Source organism: Salmo salar, chromosome ssa11, assembly GCF_905237065.1.
Source record: "Salmo salar chromosome ssa11, Ssal_v3.1, whole genome shotgun sequence".
NCBI classification, from domain to species: domain Eukaryota; kingdom Metazoa; phylum Chordata; class Actinopteri; order Salmoniformes; family Salmonidae; genus Salmo; species Salmo salar.
Genome location: NC_059452.1, coordinates 84569254 through 84577945, shown reverse-complemented (window position 1 = coordinate 84577945; position 8692 = coordinate 84569254).

Below are 8692 nucleotides of genomic sequence, written 5' to 3'. Positions count from 1 at the left end.
CAACTCGAGACAGTCAGACTGGCTATCCATTATTAATGACCTAAGAATTTGATTATGGTAATAGGGTGAATATTGACGAAGAACCTCCAGCAAGAAAGGATACACTGGAGTCTCTGTCATCACATTGTGAGAGTGAGAATGCAAGTCACCTTTTCTTTGCCTGTCACCTCTCATCTGCTTGTATGTACTGTGTGTGTCTCGGTCTCAGCCTCAGCCTCAGCATTGGAAGTCACTACACAAACACAAAGCTGCCTGCCAGGAATAATGAACCACAGCGAGTGTGACAGGGAAGCCTGAACAAGATTCCTCGTATTGTACAGGCTTTTACAGTACAGCGTTTCTCGCTGCTTGCCCTTTTAATGGATGTTCTCTGTTTCAGTGTGTTTCATCAGCGTTGGCGAGGTGGCAGGTGGGAGGGATCCTGCCTATGGAGGAGTGGAGAAGGCTTTTGTTTGCTTTAGTTTACACGCTGCCACTCGTTGTTTGTGGCGTGTTCGGCAGCCAGCTCTCTGTCATCAGCTTTGCCATCATTGAGGATGACAGCTCGCCGCCATGTTGTGAGGGAAGAGGAAGAATTACTGTAAAGAACAGAACAACAGATAAAACAGCCTTACATCTCCTTGAATGATCTTCAGAGCAGATGTAAAGATCTAATCTCACTTTGGTTGTCATTTAATTTGACTGATTGGCTGAGGCTACATAAGAGCTAAGTGATAAAGAAAGGGGTGATTTTTGGGGGAGGGAGAAAAAGGGGGGCAGGGGGTCTGGGATTACAGAGATCATCCTGCCATTCATCCTGGCCCTAAACAGACCCAGTCTTCCCTGCCCAAACCCTGCTAATTCCCTTTTGATGAGGCGTGCTAAATAAATCCTTTTTTCACAGCTTTATTCCCCACGGGCTCCCGCAGCGCTGATCAGGCAGGCAGATCTGAGGGCTTCTGCTGCCTGCCGTGTGTGACCCACAATGGAGCCTGTCTGTATCATGTATGGCCTGCTTGGTCCACTCAGCAGCCTCATTACGCTTTCACCCCAACACATGTCTGACTGGTGGCCCACAGACAGACACACTCATCTATATCCAGACAATAATAACACCAAAACACATTTACACAGAGATGTAGCCAACAAAGATACGTGTTGTGTGATTGCAATGGACTGATCGCTGACACATCAATACATCAACGTTAGGACTATGGCTGAGTTCTGTGTCTGTCTGAAATGTGTTTGCAGTGTGTATATGTGTGGTGTCTGTCTGACGTGTGTGCTGTACTGTACATCTCCCTCTTGTTCCCTCTCCGGTCCAACAAACCCCTCCACTCTCGTCCCATCTCCCACGCTGGGCCCCTGATCTCGTCTATGAGGCTAACAAGCTCCTACATCTCCCTGCCTCTTCCCACCAGGGCCCCGTTATTAATGGGGACCAGCTGGGAGTGGTGAAGGTACATACACAGCCAGACAAAGCCCCATATATAACCATAAAGTAATAACAAACGACCTGATGTAAATGAGGGAGGGTGTGGATGGGGGGGGGGCTTCTGAGTGGAGCGAAGGGGTATGCAGAAACGGTGGCGGTGGAAGATGTGGGCGATACGTGTCATCCCACGTAAAAATGGCCACTGCCCTCTCAGAGAGAACTGTCCGCCCTGGCCTTAGACACTGGACACAACAAGTTGGAGGTCAGGCCTTGCGATTCATGGCTGAGTATCTCTTGGGCGGGTTAGTTGGCCGCTGGATGGAGCAATTAGCCGGAGAAGAAAGCTGCTTGCGGATTGGCTACCGTACGTAGTCCCTCTATGTTGCTGCTATAGACCTACCATGACAGACTAGTTACCACTCTATGTTGCTGCTATAGACCTACCATGACAGACTAGCTACCACTCTATGTTGCTGCTATAGACCTACCATGACAGACTAGCTACCACTCGGAAAACACATAATAATCATGTTTCAATCATTACGTAATAACATTATAGAGATTGCTTTAAAAGCTGAATTGTTGAGGGGACGGATGGATTGAAGGAGGATGGATTTGACGTATCATTATACTGTACGGTATGGCAGGCAGAGAGTCGGAATCCTGGCCTGCTCATCTGCAGTATGGAGGCGTCGCCAAGGCTTACCCCGACACATGCTCCCAATTAGCTGGCCTTCTTCATGTAAATGCTTCATAAATTATCCCCCCTGCTCCGGGATTAGGTGTTCATAAAGAGAGTTAGCATCTCAATAAACAGCCAGGTTGTGCATGGAGGGCAAATTAGTGGGACAGTAGGAGAAGGATGGTGAGGTGACGAGGGACGTGGAGGTGATGGCGATATATTGGAGGGTTGATATGGATGGTGGGGAGCAGGCATATAGTAAGAACAAATCAAATCAAATTTTATTGGTCACATACACATCGTTAGCAGATGTTATTGCGAGTGTAGCAAAATGCTTGTGCTTCTAGTTCCGACAGTGCAGCAATATCTAACATGTGATCTAACAATTCCACAACAACTACCTAATACACACAAATCTAAGTAAGGAATGGAATAAGAATATATACATATAAATATATGGATGAGCAATGACAGAGCGGCATAGGCAAGATGCAATAGAGGGTATAAAATACAGTATATACATAGAGATGAGTAATGCAAGATATGTAAACATTATTAAAGGGGCATTATTAAAGTGACTAGTGATCCATTTATTAAAGTGGCCAATGATTTCAAGTCTGTATGTAGGCAGCAGCCTCTCTGAGTTAGTGATTGCTGTTTAACAGTCTGATGGCCTTGAGATAGAAGCTGTTTTTCATTCTCTCGGGCCCAGCTTTGATGCACCTGTACTGACCTCGCCTTCTGAATGGTAGTGGGGTGAACAGGCAGTGGCTCGGGTGGTTGTTGTCTTTGATGATATTTTTGCCCTTCCTGTGACATCAGGTGCTGTAGGTGTCCCGGAGGGCAGGTAGTTTGCCCCAGGTGATGCATTGTGCAGACCGCACCACCCTCTGGAGAGCATTGCGGTTGTGGGCGGTGCAGTTGCCGTACCAGGCGGTGATACAGCCCGACAGCATGCTCTGAATTGTGCATCTGTAAAAGTTTGTGAGGGTTTTAGGTGACAAGCCAAATTTCTTCAGCCTCCTGAGGCAGAATAATGTGGTTTGATGTTCTATATATGTTGTGTATATGTGTGTTGTATTGGAAATCTCCTTTGCCAGTGGATTTTACAAGGTATATTTTGATGTAAGGTTGAATGAAGCCAACTGGTTGTCCACCCCCAGCTGCATAACAACATGTATTACCAAGCATTCTGTAAACATCCATTCTTCAGATGATGTTGATGCAAATAACTATTTTCCTTATGCTTGACCTTACAGAAGCCAATCTTTTCGATGTCTTATGGTAAACCAGTGTCTCTCTGTGAGATCTAATATCTGTGATGGCTGGGGCATTATGGGGATTAGACTGCTGAGTCTGTCTAAAGGTAGGTGAGAGAGAGAGCCCTGAATTCTGAAGGGCATGTAAAGCATCTGTAAACACACGACACAAAGAGCCTTAACAATCTTAACCACAAGCCACACTGCCCATACAATGGAGCGCCTTATTGAATTGGCCCAATGCTGCCTGGGGGAGAGACTATCTGGTTAAAAAGAGAACAGGGTGTGAGTTAAGCTGGGAGAAAGCAGCATGGTGGACACTTGTCCATGTAGGGAATTCACACTGTGCTTTAGACACCACTCTCTTCTCTAGTTTATATAAGCACAACGACATACTCTGTCAGACATTCATATAAATGCAAAGTCACTTTTATGTGTGACCGTGACACAGACACATACATGCACACAAACACACACATCCACAAACACACCTGTGCACACATGTACGCAGGCATGCAAGCACACAAACGAATCACCAAAACAACCAGTCAATAAACTGGGGGGGAATGGATTCATTCTAAACCTGCCTTCTTTTCATATAGCACAGTGGCTGCTGTCCCCACATCAGGCACCAGATGGCGCTGTGCCAGTGGGTGCCATGAGATAATCGGGACAGATCGGGTCACATTACTCCCCATTATCTTCTCATTATTCTTGTGTGGAGCGCTGATCCTGCCATTTGTGTAAGAGGATGGCACAGAGAGCCTGCCTGTCGCCCCCGGCAGCATGGATTCCTCCCACTCCCCTCACCTCCTCGGGGACAGAGAGAGAGAAGTGAGAGGGGAGATCAGCTGGGGGTGGGGGAGGAAATAGAGGGGAGGTGGCAGCATAGAGGGTTAAGGAAACCAACATTATCAAAATTCTTATAAGACACTATCTGTAGTAGCAATATGCCTTAAAGAAAGGGAGGACCCTGGAACAGGAAGAATACACTGTAACCTGTAACCTTTGACCTGTGTCAAAGAATATGTGGTTTCATGCCCTCATACTGTATTACCTACCGTACGTTTGCAGCTGTTTGCCATTCGGGTCATGATCCGTCCCCTTACTTCCTGGTGTAGCCTATACCAACATACTAAAGATGCAGTCTTTTCCCTCTGATGACTCTATAAAGTGCTGTAAGAATACAGTTCAGTAACACTTTAATTTAAAGGTCTGTAATAAACCATTTATAAGGCATGTATAAATTGTGTGTTCACCATTTATTAATCATTACTCCCACATGAATAAACAATTTACTAATCATTAGTCAAGTCTTTTTGCAGTCCCTAATCTAAAATGAGTGCTACTTATACTTTATAAATACTTCATGAATCTCTGAGTGACCAGTGTAATTTCTCACAAAAATATGGGCATGCTGTTGGTAAACATTCCTGCAGGATGTTTAAGGAAATATGTGTGAATAACTAGCTTACTAAAATGTACAAATGTGGGAGTAATGATTAATAAATGGTGAACACACAATTTATAAATGCCTTATAAATGGTTTATTTGGGACCCTTAAAATGAAGTGTTACCCTGTCTTAAAAGGAAATGTTACCCTGTCTTAAAATGAAGTGCTACCCTGTCTTAAAATGAAGTTCTACCCTGTCTTAAAATGAAATGTTACCCTGTCTTAAAATGAAGTTCTATCCTGTCTTAAAATGAAGTCTTACCCTGTCTTAAAATGAAGTTCTACCCTGTCTTAAAATGAAGTCTTACCCTGTCTTAAAATGAAGTTCTACCCTGTCTTAAAATGAAATGTTACCCTGTCTTAAAATGAAGTTCTATCCTGTCTTAAAATGAAGTCTTACCCTGTCTTAAAATGAAGTCTTACCCTGTCTTAAAATGAAGTGTTACCCTGTCTTAAAATGAAGTCTTACCCTGTCTTAAAATGAAGTCTTACCCTGTCTTAAAATGAAGTCTTACCGTCTTAAAATGAAGTGTTACCCTGTCTTAAAATGAAGTGTTACCCTGTCTTAAAATGAAATGTTACCTACAGTTCAACTCTCCGAGGTTCTATTTTTACAGTGCCTGTGCAGAACAGACTCACCCTCAAAGCACAGCAATAACTGCTCCGTGGCATAATGGCTTACCATGTGATGGGTCCTATGTGCACACTCTTAAGCCCGACACTACCCAGAACATCTTCACTTAATTATCATCATTTTGTTCAGCAGCCTCCTATTTTGCATATTAATATCTGTCAGCTCAGTAAGTAATAAGAGAAGAGTAGAGTATAGATCCCTGCCAAGATCTTACAGTGAAAGCACCATTCCTCTGAGTGATTTACTCTCACTAGACATGATATGGAGGCCAAATGCTTCAATGCATTTTTCTGACTCATAAGTACATCTGTGCAATGTGTGCATATCCTCATTCTTCAAAGTGTGTATTTACAGTATGTTGAGTGTCTGTGCATTACGTGTGGATGTTTTATGTGTGTGTGTGTGTGTGTTCGCATATGGATGTGTGTAGTGTGTGGGTGATCAAGAAAACATGTTTACCCACTAGTGTGCCCGGCTGTGTGTGCTGGTGTGTATGTGTGTGCCCACTGCGCCTGGTAGCAGCCTCAGACTGACATGTAATAAAACACAGTGCGGCGTTGATCAATCTCGCCGGCTCGCAGGCCGCACAGCAAGGGCATGTACATGCAAATGAGAATAGCTAAATGCCACTGTGGGGGCGGGAGAGAGAGGCAATCAGTTCAGCTGACAGACTGCACAGGGAGGGAAGGGGGATGGGATGGGAGGCAGTATTCGGATGGAAATACTGTATATGCAAGGTGAACCAGGAGAAATAAGGACAGCAGGTTTATTTACTGTTACCCTATGTGGGTTGGATTGGTCCACAGCCAGTAGACTTCAAACCTATGGGTTTGGGTTAGAGAGATCCATTGGCTTATAAAGAGCCACTGTTGATTATCAAAATGTCTATGACACATTGGATGATGATGTGTAGCCTACTGAAGAGGGGACAAATAGGAAGCATTGTTTATGTGAGTATTTGTCTGCATGTGTATGTGGGTGGGGGGAGAGAGAAAGAGAGATTTAATGAAGAGTGTTAGAGAGCAGAGTGTGTAAGATCTAAAGGAAGACTGGAACCATTCCGAGGTCAGGCCAGCTAATTTGGGCCACTTGGCCAATAACTAACGCACACATGGCCAGAGAAAGGAACAAAAGTGCTTAGATCTGCTGGTAAAAGGATGGTAGAGGAGGCCCATGAGAAGATGATCAGTCAGGGAGATCATGACTGAGAGCAGATTAGGATGGATGCCTTTAGAACTCTGGGAACCGTCGGAGGGAACCAGCCTAGAGCTCTACAAACTCTGACCCTTACACAGAGACTCAACCCTGGGAGCCAATCCCATCCTCTAAGCTGCTCCAGCCTGGTCTACTGATGGTTCATTAAACAACAATGAGAACAGATAACCACTGAATGGGAGTATAGAAAGCTTTTAGTTTACCTTCAGGAGGCTTTAAACTTACGTCATCTCCCATTTGAGAGAGGAATCATTTGCCTCTTGTCATATTCTCTCTTGTCTTTGTAGTACTAAAAACCACAGATAGATCTGTTTTTTTTCTTGAAGTCAACACCCACCCTTTCAAGCTAGATGTGAAAAACCCTATAGGTGCTTTGACTAGTCTTGATGAAACCATACACATCATCGCCCGTCATTCAATCTCCCACAGTAAATCATACAGCTGGACAGTGCAAAGAGAGGGCTGAGAGAGGGGAATGTTTCCCGGAAATAACACCCAGGCTCGGGGCTTTCTCTCTGGGCACTCCATCGTGCTTTGGAGGGCCTGCTCCGGATCAAAGGCAAACTCCACTGATGTGTGAGTGCAGTGCTCCCCCCTCTCCCCAGTGCCCTTGTCATACGTGCTACTCTCTCCTCCACCCTTTGATATTGCTCCCACTGCACACACGCTCCATGCCTCTCAAAGGAAATAGCATTCCTTCAGTAGGGACAAGGGAAGGTTGGCCCCTTCCCCGAGGCCCTGTGTTCATCCTCAGAGTCAGTCAGGAGCAGAGGGGTCAATCTCAGAACATGAACATCCTTCATTTTATCTGGCCTGGGACTGCCAGTCAACGGATAGTCATGACACCAGCCACATCAGTCAAAGTGAAAAGAACTGGCAGCCACGTGATAATTGTATATTATTTAACTTACTAAGAGCATGCCATGCTGCTCTAGCCTGTTGATATCATATGCATCATTTAGTATAGTCTCTATACATGTATAATAAATGATTTGGATTTTTGAGGTGGTACAATGTAATTGATATCCAGGAGTATGGAGCCTTCTTCACAAATGTTCTGCCTTTCTCCACCCTCTTCCATTGTCTGATTCGGTCTCTGGGACTCTGTCTCTGGGACTTTGAGAAGCAGTGTGTGTAAGTGAGTGAGTGTGTGTACATGCGTGTTGTGTGCACATCTGCCTGTGTGTGTGTACTAGAGGCAGACAATACCTTATCAGCTCCTGTTGAACGCTGACACCTTGACGTCCTTGACAGCAAATTATTACTTTTTCATGACGCAACCAGGTGCAATTACAGAAACATTTTTGCACCGTATGCTGCTGCCGTAACTGTCAGAACACTTTCCGGGCGGGATCCTACAGCAGGTAAGACATCAAGTCCTCCCAGTCCTCCACAGACAGACAGACAGACAGACAGACAGACAGACAGACAGACAGACAGACAGACAGACAGACAGACAGACAGACAGACAGACAGACAGACAGACAGACAGACAGACAGACAGACAGACAGACAGACAGACAGACAGACAGACAGACAGACAGACAGACAGACAGACAGACAGGCCAAGGGGATCAAGGGGAGGAAACTGACATAAAATACAGTCTTTTACAGGGGAAGGGTTTGAAATATGTCAAAGGATATTGCAAATTGGCATTTTCAGGTACATGTTTTGTTTTGACTTGAGTGGTTTCAGAGTGAACAGTTGTATTTCCATCCAGAGGTTTAGTTTCAGAGTGAACAGTTGTATTTCCATCCAGAGGTTTGGTTTCAGAGTGAACAGTTGTATTTCCATCCAGAGGTTTAGTTTCAGAGTGAACAGTTGTATTTCCATCCAGAGGTTTGGTTTCAGAGTGAACAGTTGTATTTCCATCCAGAGGTTTAGTTTCAGAGTGAACAGTTGTATTTCCATCCAGAGGTTTGGTTTCAGAGTGAACAGTTGTATTTCCATCCAGAGGTTTGGTTTCAGAGTGAACAGTTGTATTTCCATCCAGAGGTTTGGTTTCAGAGTGAACAGTTGTATTTCCATCCAGAG